The 14,027-nt window shown below is 39.4% G+C and overlaps 1 long non-coding RNA gene across 1 annotated transcript; it reads left to right on the top strand.

Moving 5' to 3' along the window:
* Positions 1-7,143: 7,143 nt before the first annotated feature.
* LOC120399531 lies at positions 7,144-13,069 on the top strand. The gene is made up of 3 exons (XR_005595210.1): positions 7,144-7,239; positions 7,345-7,455; positions 12,271-13,069. It is a non-coding gene; the product is annotated as an uncharacterized LOC120399531 (long non-coding RNA).
* The last annotated feature ends 958 nt before the right edge of the window (positions 13,070-14,027 follow it).

Raw genomic sequence — 14,027 nt, 5'->3', positions numbered from 1 at the left:
CACACACTCCTATTTAAATGAATGCATTGGTACATGTTGAATATCTGGCACTTATCTTATCACATGTATAAGACTGGAGTGGAAAAACACATATTCTGCATGCAGTGTCCATGATTTTCAATGTTTAGAACTGTTATTTCTACACTAAACTCTTTCAAAAGGTCTAACTTCTGGTAAATATAAGGTTTTAATATCTGCTGTATGAGTGCTATAGCCAGCCACCTATGAACAGGGCCGGCTTTAGGGTGATTCCCCTGATTCCCGGGACTCGAGCCCTGTGCCTAAGAGGGCTCCACAGCGTCCAGAAGAGGGGCCCCGCACCCCCCGCCGAAGTACCGCCAGAAACAGCGGCAACCATTTGAGCTGCTGCCGAATTGCCACCACTATCTTCGGCGGCAGCTCAATCGCTGCCGCTGTCTTCAGCAGCATTTTGGCGACAGCTCTTTTGAATCAGGCCCCGCATGTCCTAAAGCCAGCCCTGCCTATGAATTACACTGCAGGGCAACACCAGCAAATGCCCAGTGCCAGACTTTCCCCCAGAAATGTGCATCTTGTACTGCCCAGCACCCTCCTGGACAATACAAGTGTAGGAACTTTACACTTCTTAAGCACTAAGGGGGTTGGAAAACCGCCCCCGAATTTAGAGTGGCGGAAGTGGTTTCCCCCCTCAACATCCGATCAGGAGACACACAGATTAAGCGCCGACCAGGTGTTTACCACTGGAACACGCAATGCATAGAGCATCAATCAGGGAAGGGGGCGAGGAGTTGGATTGAGGTTGCACATGCGCATAATAGGATGATTTATGTAACCCATTATAATAAAAGGACGTGGAAAACCCCCGCTCGGGGCGCTCCACTGGAACAGACTGACGGACTTGGCTTTATTTATTGAAACATACAAGCATGTATAAAGTCTATTAGTTCATTAATAGAAAATGATCCACACAAATCTTGTTATCCCAAATGAAGTTTCCCAAACACTTCACTCCAAACACACTGATTTAGTTAAAACAATAAAACAAGTTTATTAACTATGGAAATATAGATTTTAAGTGATTACAAGTAATGAAGAATAAAAGTCATAATTGATTACAAGTAAATAAAAGGTAAAAAATCTAATACCTAACTTAACAAACGAAGTGAAATCAAAGCAAAGAGTCTTTCTCACCACATGCTGTAGCAGTCTTGCTGTCTGAACTCCTTTCAGACAGGCTCTTTCCCCAGTCTAATGATGCTTCCTTTGTCCTTAAAGTGTTGTTGATGCCATTAGTAGAGATGAAGGGAGAGATCATTTGGGGAGTCTCTTCCCCATTTTTATATCTTTTCTTTCTCTTTGAGAATCATCTCCAGCTAGGGTTCAGGAGACAGAAAGTCTGTGGAATGGGAACTTCCAGCTGTTTCTTTGCCAAGATGTAAAATTCTGACTTACACCCTTTTTCCTGCCAAAGAATGGCTACTTAACCAGGTGCTAGTCCATTTGATTTTGTTCAGTTGGTGTCAGCTTTGTGCTGAAGAAAGCAATTGGGTACTTCTTGTTATTCTCCCCTGTTTGCATTAGTACAGCACCCAGACCAATATCTGGTGCATCTGCACACAGTTCAAACATTTTGTCAAAATCAGGGCTAGCTGGAACAGGCTTTTCAGACAAGATTTTCTTTATCTTATCAAATTCTTTCTGGCATGCTTTTCTCCAAATGACTCTGTTTGGCTGGGTCTTTTAACATAAATCTGTGACTGGAGATACGTCACTGAACCCACGCACAAACTTTCTGTAATAGTTTACCAGATCTATGAAATATAGGACCTGTTTTTTGGCTGGGGCACAGACTGTCACAGTGTGCATCTCCCTTCCCTCCATTTTCACATCCACCTCCATGGCAGGGCCTGTGTGTTCCCCCTTCCCCCACAGTTAGGGGCTGTATGTGCCTTTCCTTTGGCACCCCACCAAAGTACTTTTCTTTCCTTGAGATTGGAAGGGACTGATGGAGGCTGGTGTCCTCTCTCTTTTCCTCACTATGGGAGACTTTGAGAGACAGGATGCTAGGAGGGAGGAGGGAAGGTATGAAACCTCCTCTCCTGGTCTGAGGATTCACAGCTGCTAGGTGGCTCCTAGGGTGGGATATTGTTAAACTTGAAGGCACTAATGGGTACCATCAACAAAGTTTGATAAGTTTATGGAGGGGATGGTATGATGGGATAGCCTAATTTTGGCAATTAATTGATCTTTGACTATTAGCGGTAAATATGCCCAGTGGCCTGTGATGGGACACTAGATAAGGTGGAATCTGAGTTACTACAGAGAATTCTTTCCTGGGTGTCTGGCTGGTGAGTCTTGCCCACATTCTCAGGGCTAACTGATTGTCATATTTGGGGTTGGGAAGGAATCTTCCTCCAGGGCAGATTGGCAGTGGCCCTGGGGGTTTTTAGCCTTCCTCTGCAGCGTGGGGCACAGGTCACTTGCTGGAGGATTCTCTGCACCTTGAGGTCTTTAAACCATGATTTGAGGACTTCAGTAACTCAGACATAGGTTCGGAGTTTGTTCCAGGAGTGGGTGGGTGAGATTCTGTGGCCTGCGTTGTGCAGGGGGTCAGACTAGAAGATCATAATGGTTCCTTCTGACCTTAAAGTCTGAGTCTATAGACAATTGCAGAGGGGCTTGAACCTGTGGCTGTGTTAATCAGATGGCACGGGCTTAATATGTCTCCCTTTCAGTTCTCCAAATTTTCCCCAAAATCAGTAGAATTCTGGCTACTGATGGATAGAACATTCTTTGAAATTTTGGAATTGATCCAATGCAGCATTCTAAAGTTATCACATTTCATACGTATGTACAAACAAACAGAGAAATATTGTCGAGTTGTGTGCAAGGCCTTGCAAACTCGGCCAATTATTCATAGGCATATCTAAACAACCAGTGGGGCCACTGGACAATCGAGGTGCTAAAGGAGCACTCAAGAACGATAAGACCATTCTGGAGAAACTAAATGAATTCTTTGCATCGGTCTTCATGGCTGAGGATATGAGGGAGATTTCCAAACCTGAGCCATTCTTTTTAGGTGACAGATCTGAAGAACTGTCCTAGATTGAGGTATCATTAGAGGAGATTTTGGAACAAATTGGTAAATTAAACAGCAACAAGTCAGCAGGTCCAGATGGTATTACCCCAAGAGTTCTGAAGGAACTCAAATATGAAATTGGAGAACTATTAATTGTAGTCTGTATCCTATCATTTAAATCAGCTTCTGTACCAGATGACTGGAGGATAGCTAATGTGATGCCAATTTTTAAAAAAGGGCTCCAGAGGTGATCCCAGCAATTACAGGCCTGTAAGCCTGACTTCAATACCAGGCAAACTGGTTGAAACTATAGTAAAGAACAATATTGTCAGACATATAGATGAACATAATTTGTTGAGGAAGAGTCAACATGGTTTTAGTAAAGGGAAATCACCAATCTACTAGAATTCTTTGAGGGGGTCAACAAGCATGTGGACCAAGGGGATCCAGTGGACCATTCTGGAGAAACTAAATGAATTTTAGTTCTATTCATTTAGAATAGCATTCATTCATTCACTATTACTTAGAATTACACTAAGTAATACTGTACTTAGATTTTCAGAAAGCCTTTGACAAGGTCCCTCACCAAAGGCTCTTACGCAAAGTAAGTGGCCACGGGATAAGAGGGAAGATGGTCTCATGGATTGGTAACTGGTTAAAAGATAGGAAACAAAGGGTAGGTATAAATGGGCAGTTTTCAGAAGGGAGAGAGGTAAATAGTGGTGTCCTCCAGGGGTCTGTTCTGGGACTAGTCCTATTCAACATATTCATAAATGATCTGGAAAAAGGAGTAAACAATCTGGTGGCAAAATTTGCACATGATACAAAATTACTAAAGAATCTCTCAAAACTGGGTGACTGGGCAACAAAATGGCAGATGAAATTTAATGTTGATAAATGCAAAGTAATGCACATTGGAAAACATAATCCCAACTATACATATAAAATGATGGGGTGTAAATTAACTGTTACCACTCAAGAAAAAGCTCTTGGAGTCATTGTGGATAGTTCTCTGAAAACATCCACTCAATGTGCAGCAGCAGTCAAAAAAGCAAACAGAATGCTGGGAATAATTAAGAAAGGGATAGATAATATGACAGAAAATATCATGTTGCCTCTATAAATCCGTGGTACGCCCACATCTTGAATAGTGTGTGCTGATGTGGTCGCCCAATCTCAAAAAAGATATATTGGAATCGGAAAAGGTTCAGAAAACGGCAACAAAAATTATTAGGGGTATGGAATGGCTTCCGTCTGAGGAGAGATTAATAAGACTGGGACTCTTCAGCTTGGAAAAGAGACAACTAAGAGGAGATATGGTTGAAGTCTATACAATCATGACTGGTGTAGAGAAAGTAGATAGGGAAGTGTTGTTTACTACTTCTCATAACACAAGAACTAGGGGTCACCAAATTAAATTAATAAGTAGCAGGTTTAAAACAAATAAAAGGAAGTATTTCTTCACACAATGCACAGTCAACCTGTGGAACTCCTTGCCAGAGGATGTTGTGAAGGCCAAGACCATAACAGGGTTCAAAAAAGAACTAGATAAGTTCATGGAGGCTAGGTCCATCAATGGCTATTAGCCAGGATGGGCAGGGATGGTGTCCCTAACTTCTGTTTGCCAGAAGCTGGGAATGAGTGACAGGGGGTGGATCACTTGATGATTTCCTGTTCTGTTCATTCCCTGTGGGGCACCTGGCACTGGCCACTGTTGGTAGACAGGATACTGCGCTAGATGGAACCTTGGTCTGACCCATTAGGGCCATTCTTATGTTCTTATAGGGGCCGATTTTCTGATGTGCTAGGTACTCCTTATGGCCCCACTCCAGGCCCTCCCACTCCAACCCTTCCCTCAAGGTCCCACCCCCACCCTGCCTCTTCCCACCCTGTTCTGGCCCCTCCCTCGAGTGTGCCCGCCCTCACTCCTCCCCTCGTCTCCGCAGTGCCTGCTGCACGCTGCAGAACAGCTGATCTGTGGCAGGCAGGGGGTGCTGATCAACACGGCCATCAGCGAGTGGGAGGCGCTGGGGGAAGGTGCTGATAGGGGGACTGCTGGTGGGTGCTAAGAACCCACCATTTTTTCCTTGTGGGTACTCCAGCCCTGGAGCACCCATGGAGTCGGCACCTATGCAATGATTAGAGTTCTAGAAAGCATGAGTGTAGAAAGCATGAGTGAAGACAGATGCTCCAAGGATTCCCAGCCTCATTCTCGCTGAATATATATAATAAAGTATCAAGTAACCCTTTTTCATTTTTTAAGTCAGTGGGAATTTAGTTGCCCAGCACTTCTGAAAATAGGTCACTTTTACTTAGGTGTCTAAATATAGACATAGCTGCCTAACTTTAAGCACCCACATTTAAAAAATGTTGGCCCTGACATTTTAGATCCCAAATCATTACACCAGATATAGACTGGCTTAAAATCACAAGTTCTTGAGATCACACATCCCTGTACTTTTTAAGGTATGAGTGATATGACCAACCCTTGCAGTGAAAACATGGAATTTTTAACTTGTAGCTTAAGCTCCAGTCTTGCATTTGGATTTGTGTAGATGGATCCTCACACCTGCACAGTGTACATACTCTTGACTATTGAGCTCCAAGCAGAATGGTATTCTTAATTTGGCAAAATTCCCACTGGAGTCAAGGAAATTTAGCCTGACTAAGGGCTGCAGGATCGTGCCCTTTATTTGTGTGTTTACAAGAGACTATAGCAAAATATTTCTTTAAAATTAAAATAGTATAGGCTATTTAGGGTGTGCACACAAATAGATTCTGCAGGACAGAGCAGTAAACTCCATTCATTCTCCTCAGTGAACTCTGTAGACCATGCTATTGAGGTTCAAACGCAGTATGACTTGGGGCCTCAACAATGTCAGGTACCACTTACCAGGAGGTTGTGTTGACTTGCATGTGGTGTCTTGTGGGTGTGGATTCAGTGACTTTTCACTGGTTCATTTTCCCTTCTCTAAGAAATGAGGGTAGTAAGTACTTATACTTCTGAAAGCTTCCATTTTACCACTCCTTGTATTGCAAAGTTACTAGTAGCAATAGTGAGATGATCTGGCCTACGCTGTCATCAATATGTAGATACATTTAGATCTATGCTTCCTTTCTCTTTAATCCAGGTACTGAAAATGGCTCAGTCTCTGACAAAGATACAGATAGACATGTAGATGGGAGCAAACAAACTTCAGCTCAGCCCAGATAAAACTGAAGTGATACTGAGTACAAAAAAGCAGATGGAGGGCTGGATGAAACTGAAGGGGCTGCCAATTGGAGGAGTATGTCTGACCTTTGATAATACGGTTTATAGATTTGGAACCATCTTAGATCCAGTTATGTGAAAAATCACTTCTCTGTGGTGTCCCATCATGCCAGGACTGCTCATGCTGTCTGTTCCTGGCATTAAACACTCCAGGACAGGTGGCAGGGCTCTATCAGAGTAAGAGTCATGCTTCTGAACCTGCTCCTGACAGGGTCCACCAGAGGTTAAGTTTTGAAAGTGTCAGGTTGCAATGTAAGGACGATATCTGTGGACAGTTATTTTTCTGAACACTTGACAGTAAGAACATAAGAACATATGTACATCATTGTAATAAGAGGGTGAATGGGGAGTCTGTTAGTAAGTCTTATATTTTGATGAATTTGTTAATAGCTATATTTTAGTTATGTAAAGTGCCCAGGTGCCACAACTAATGGACATCCGTATACATTTCTAACTAAATGTTTTTAAAACTACATAGTGGTCTGGGTCATTTTCAAAAAAATAAGAGGATAGAAGAGTACAAGAATATGTCTGCTGGAGGATAAATGACTTAAACCACTTTCTAACATGCGATGAACATCAAATGACACGCTAAGGCCCAAGGAGGGATGTGTTGGCAATTCATATTAAACTCAGCTAGGCATTTATAAATGTGATTGATTTAAATTAGGTGCTATTCCATGAACACCTGAATCTTTATTTATACTTCTTAATTTGTCCAGCATTATTCCTTAGAAAACCAGAGGAGGAGGATGTATGTGGAGAGCCACTTCTACCATCTGCAGTGGGACACACTTCACACTCGCACAGTTTGTGAAAAAATGATTCTTTTATTTTGAAAAATCATAGCAAAACATTGCTCAGGGTATGGTCAAGAGGCTTGCAAAGGGGAAATAAAACATCTTTTCAAGTACGTTTTACAGGCATGTGGCTAAAATATTTGATTTAATATCCTGATGCAGAAATAGAGGAGTTTTAAAAATAACTGTATTAATCTTAAACTTGATTTCCTTAGAAAGGTATCACAAGATTGATTTAGAAGGAAGACTTCCAGATCCAAACTTCACATGTTTACAGAAGCATTTCCCCTTCACACAGCACAGATAGTAGAAGATAGTCTGTGGTGGTAAGAGATATGCAGTTTCAGAACTCCATGAAAAGAATCTTAATGAAGTAATTTTGTGTGACAGAAATTATAAGCAAGAAGCAACATGAAAATATTGGCAGATGGGTTGTACCTCACAATTTGAGGTCTGCGAAACTTGGCAGGTTAAGTTCACATTAATTTTATTTATGAATTAATATTTTAAAAATGCATTTGTTTTATTGCCTTTGCATCTTTCCTTATTGCCCCTTTGCATATCTTTCCAATTGTATTCTTATTTATTTTTACAGAACCTATTTCCTAACCATTACTTATTCACCATTGATATATACCTTGTATAACAGGTTTTTCACTTGCTTCCCTGATACATTGTGTGCTAAATTTCGGTTTGTATTTTTTGTAATTATGTGCACAAGTGATCATTTTGACATCTAACTGGCTATCTACAGATGCAGTTTCCTAGTTTGCATGAAGAAGCATGGTATCTATCTATCTATCTATCTATCTATCTATCTATCTATCTATCTATCTATCTATCTATCTATCTATCGATAAGCCAGTTGGGTACTTCTTAGAAACCAAGCCTCACATGGGCTAAAACACATATGCCATATTTTACTTAACAAATATAACTCCTTAGTATGGCATGGAAGAAGGGAGAGAACACAAATGAAGAATGCACAAGTATATTAGTTAATAATATTTCCTCCTGAATATTATCCAGATAAGCAGCCAAATTTTCTTCTCAACCTTATCTGAGCAACCCAACTGATTTCAGTGGGCTTATTGCTATGACTTTATTATGATTACTTAATTGTTATTGCACATATGTAAATGAGAGGACAAGCTGACCCATCTATTCAGTCCTGTGTCATCTTTCAAATTGTCCATCCACAATACTAACTCTAGTGATTCTTTAGTATGTAAGCCTAGAAAATAATCTTTGTAGGCATCTTCAAGAAAACTAGGAAGTTAAAATAGCTTCCAAATAGAATGATACACTGTTATTTATAATACTGACTCTTTTCTCCCATAATAATAATGATTAGATAATTATCACACAAACCCTGGAAAGTTTTGACAAAGTGGAAGGAGCTGGGATTTCCATTTGTAGACACCTCTGAACTGACCTCAGAAACGCTGATGACATGATGCTTTTTGCCATCACCACCAATGCAATGAATATTGGAGTCTGTAAAAAGAGTTAGTGAGGAATAGGGACTCTATCCCTGAATGTGCCTATTCCTCACTGAATGGTGGCACGATTAACAAAAAACAGAACACAACCAGAGACCAGCAATTAATGGTCAAGCTGTAGAGACAGTAGGTACATTCAATTATCTAGAACCATATATATCCAACCAAAGAGGCTGTTCCAAAGAAATCAGAAGAAGACTAGGAATATCTGGTTGAGCCAAGGCCTCCCTTACAAAAGTCTGGAAAAAATATATGGCGGTTGGGCTGGTGAAAAGCTTAATTTTTTCTATTGCAATCTAGGGATGTGAATTGTGAGAAATGAATGCTGCTGACAAGAAGTAAAAAGATATGTAGTGCTGGCAAAGAATATTGTATATCTCTTGGATGGAAAAGATGATGAATGCTTGTTAGAAATATTATGGAAAGAAGTAGACTGTGATATGAGAAATCGACAGGCATGGTGATGGTTCATCATAGTAGACCAGCAAGGAGGTGAATAGATGATGTGCAGCAGATCACTGGGAAGTCTGCTGCTGAAAGCTTGAAGCTAGCAATGAATCAAAAAGGTTTCCAAAAATACTGATGTCACCAGTATTCAGACATGAGTAACTGGATTTTACTTACTTGCTCTTTTGTCCATCTGTGGACAACTGTCCATCAGTCTATCCAGACTGAAAATAAAATTGAAAGATAATATAATTAATAATAATATAGTAGCCACCTTTCTTTGCTTTAGAGGAATTATGACCAGTTATCTAGTGATTGACATGTCAGCATTATAGTTTAAAAACACTTATATATGTATTAATCAATAAATCCTTATGCTTACCCCAGATGATCTTTTGTGCAACTCTGCTGAGTTCGGCATATAATGCTTTTTGCATCTTATTCTTCTTTCAGTATTAAAACAAAATGTTTGCAGAACTGACAGCACAATTACAGAGCAGTAAAAGTTATGATAGAAATGCAGCTCCTCTCTAACATTTGACAACTCCTGGCTTGGGAAGGTACAGTAGATGGGTAGTAGTGCTCCTAGTATGATCAGCATATTTATTCCTTTCATTCCAAGAAAAAAATACAATATTAAAAAATCTCAGTTGCTATGACCACTGAATCTTATAGAATCATAATTATTCATAGGGGAAAATACTGAATTTATATTGTCATATATGTAGGATTAATGGCCTATGTTTTCAAAAGTGACTGGAGATTTTGGGTGCCTCAATTTTTACTTTCCCAGTTTGCCAAACCTCTGAATATCAGGCCCCTTTAAGTTGTCTCAAGTTGGACATGTGAAAATTGAACACCCAGAATCACTAGGCCCTTTTTAAAAATTTGTGTCCCTAAATAATATGAAGTAATTCTAAAAATACTGCTGTTTAAAGCAGTTAGAGAAAGAGAGAGATTCTAAATAAGAATGAAGACGGAGTTCCATTTGAAACTTGATCCTGCTCCCATTTAAATAAATAACAAAACTCATATTGACTTTAATGGGAACGTGAACAGGCTCTTGATATATGTCTGATTTGGGATTTCCCAGCTGTTACTTTTGCAGCCTTCTTGACTGTGTTCAATAGCACCAAGATCTTAGGATTCTGAAATCTCTCAGACATAAGAAAATATAAAATCAAAAAGGCCTTTTTCTGCCTTTGACTGCTGATATTCCTGAGAATTGTACTATCTCTTTCTAAATCAGTAATTTAAAATAAATTAGTAAAGAACTTAACATAAAAAAGCAAGCAGACATTTATGTACAATGCAATCTGAGAGAGACACTCCTATATATATACTGAAACTGGAGTCATACCTCTTTGGTGCTATGCAATTTAGCTACTATATGGCCTGTTCAATAGTAGGGTCAATAGTTTCTTACAAAGCCCACTACTAACTTGTAGAAAGGCTTAGCCTGCACTGCATCTATATGGCTATGAGGGTTAACAATAAAGTTCAAATAAGATCTGACTTATCCTACCCATCCCCCAAGGATTTTTGCTGATGAAATACTGCTATGAAGATCACACTTGCTATATTTTTCAGTATTTGTCTTTCCTGATGCCTGCCAGAGAACTAACACATAATTCCTTTGACAAATTCAGGATAAAACTTCCCTGTTTCAGAACGCTATTCATTTACTGATTAACTTACTTCACAGCTGAGTAGTTCTGTTAGGTCGTGCTGTACTAATGACCAGAGCAGAGGAATTGAGTGCAAACCAGTCAGAAGCAGGTAGGCTAGGCCTGGAAGTATTCCAGATTTTGTTCAATTAATTACCGAAATTTCAGGAGCTTTGGGGACAGAGTTGAAATCAAGTACATAAAAGACTAGATTCACATCCTGGAAGGGCAGAAAGAAAGAGCAGAAGAGAACTTTGCTGTAAGAGAGTATTGTAGCCATCGCTGTCATGAGTCAGACAAGGTTGTGAAGTAGGGGACACAAGGTTATGCAGATATTTTTGGTAACAATGATTTTGCAAAGGACTATAACTGTTTATAGTTAATTTATTGTTGTTTATTTTGCTCTCTCTCCTGTATAACAATGGGCTGAACCTGCAAACCCTTACCCCCTGACTTCATTGGGACTACTTGAGAGAATGAAGACTATTTATGTGCATATGGATTTGTTAAGATCTGGCTCAAAATTAGTATTGCAATCTCTTTAAAAGATTTACCACTTCTCTATGGCATTTTTACCTATAGCAGCCCAGATTCCCTATCACAACAGCAAAATACCATAAATGAACTCAGAAGTGTTTCAAACATAATGCCTGATGTTGCGTGGTACTATCTCCACCTCCTACCGAGGTCAGTGGGAGCTGCTGCTGCTGAATACCTCATAGGATCAGGCCAATAAAAAGGTACAGTAGAATCTCAGAGTTATAAACACCAGAGTTATGAACTGGTCAGTCAACCACACACCTCATTTGGACCCGGAAGTACATAATCAGGCAGCAGCAGAGACAAAAAAACAAAAACAAACAAAAAAACCCAACCAAATACAGTACAGTACTGTGTGAAATATAAACTACTAAAAAAAATAAAGGGAAAGCCGCATTCTTCTTCTGCATAGCAAAGTTTCAAAGCTATTTTAAGTCAATGTTCAGCTGTAAACTTTTGAAAGAACAACCACAATGTTTTGTTCAGAGTTACAAACAACCTCCATTCTGTAGGTGTTCGTAACTCTGAGGTTCTACTGTATATTCTTCTCTCTGTGCATGGATTTAAATCTTATTAGTACTATGGGGACAATGACACATGCAGAGGCAGGAAAATAGGCTGCCCCAAGATTATAGTTACCATATATTTTTCATAGTCAATGGTTCAATTCTTGATTTGTTTTCAAAAATAACATTCAGTTGAATATGTTCAGAAGGTGTCACAAAGAAGAGAAGGTTACTCGCCTTATTCAGTAACTGAGGTTTTTTGAGAAGTGTATCTTTTGAATCCAGGCGAGCCTGCATTATTGTATTAATTTTTTCTATCTAACTAAATCTAAAGAACAACTTGGAGATGAACTCTCTGTGTTTATTTTTTTTTTGTAGTTTAAAACTAAAACTTAAGACTAAACTTAATACTAATACTACAATATGTACTATTGAAATCTATCTAATAACTAACTCTATTATCTAAATTAATATTTCAGACACCGCTTGTGGAGCTCCATCTGCAGCCGAGGACAGCTGAGAAGGAACTAGGGGTAGGGGTGGCCAGGACGTGTGAGTGCTAGCAGCACACAAGGCGCCTACGGTGCATGCGTGTCCCAACCAGGCACTGCTAACAAATGTCTTCGATCAGTGGCGCTGGGATGCACCAACTCCTAAAGTGGAGCACCCATAGGGACACCACTCAGTGAAGTAGTACTAGCTATGCAAAAAAGAGAGGAGAGGATGGTTTTGGAAATTATCCAGTTCCCCCCAATCTGAGTGCATTAACCTCTAAGTTTTTCTTCCACTTCAGGTGTGGTAATTTCCATTTCTGTACACATCAGCCATCCTGTCTTCATGCCCATGTTTTAAATTACTGTAAATCGAGGCAAAGTATTCATTTAGTTTTGGGATCAAACCTAGATTATCTTTAATTTCCTCCCCACCCACACTGCTTAGCATTCCAACCTCATCCTTCCTTATTCTTTTTATTTATATAACTAAAAATCCTCTTATTTTAATCTCACTTTATTCCTACATTTTCTGACCTCCAAGATGTAGTTTTCTTTGCCGATGAATCCCTTTCTCCATTCTCTATAGCTTCTCTGCTTACTCCTAACAACCTTTTGGAGGTGGTTACTCATTCAGCTGGGTTTGGAGCCTTTCCCTACAAGTGTTTTTCCTCTTTCTTGCGTTGCAAATTGCAGATAGTTTTTGTACATTTGATTTAAAGAAATTCCAAGCCTCCTCCACATTTAAATCTTTGAGCTCTTCAGTTCAGTTGACTCCTCTGACTAATTCTCTTAATTTCCAACAGTCTGCCCTTTTGAAATAAAACAAAACATAACTGAAGACCTGGTTTTGGTTGCACTTCCATTTAATTTAAACTGGATCAATTCATGATCACTCAAATTAAGATTATTTTCTGTGATGTCTTCACTGCTTACCAAAACCAAATCTAAAATTGTACCATCTCTTGTTGGTTCAGTGACTATGAACACTGAAATAACCTGCACATGAGATTGATAATCCTGTAGCAACAATTTTAAATAAATCTGTATATTCAGATGTGGTACCATATGATTGGAGAACAGCTAAATGTTTTACCTATGTTTAAGAAAGGTAAAGAAGGTGATCCAGGCAATTAAAGATTTGTTAATCTGACCTCAGTAGTATGCAAGACTTTAGAACAAATTTTGCAGAAAGAATAATTACAATCATGGAAGTAAATGGAAAAGGAGATGTAATGCAACATAGGTTTACTAAATGTAGATCATGCCAGACTAAGCTGGTATCCTTCTTTGAGAAGATATCTTAAAAAATCAATTAAGGGAAATGCAGTAGATTTAATATACTTGGACTTTAGTAAAGTATTTGACACAGTGCCACATGGGAAATTATTAGTTACATTAAAGAAGATGGGGATTAATACAAGACTTGTAAGGTGGGTATGACAGAGCCTCAAGGGTAAAAGGCAATGCTAAAGGCTGTTAAGCCTAACTTCAGTACCAAGCAAATTGGTTGAAACTGTAGTAAAGAATAATTATCAGACACATATATGAACACGATTTGTTGCTGAAGAATCAACAAAGCTTTTGTAAAGGGAAATCATATCTCACCAATCTATTAGAATTCTTTGAGAAGGTCAACAAGTGAACAAGTATTATCCAGTGGATATAGTGAAGTTGGACTTTCAGATGCATTTGACAAGGTCCCTCACCAAAGGCTCTGAAGCACAGTAAGCAGTCATGAGATA

This window comes from Mauremys reevesii, linkage group 2 (assembly GCF_016161935.1).
Source record: "Mauremys reevesii isolate NIE-2019 linkage group 2, ASM1616193v1, whole genome shotgun sequence".
NCBI classification, from domain to species: domain Eukaryota; kingdom Metazoa; phylum Chordata; order Testudines; family Geoemydidae; genus Mauremys; species Mauremys reevesii.
The sequence above is the reverse complement of the archived record's forward strand: the minus strand, read 5'-3'. Positions and strand labels throughout refer to the sequence as shown.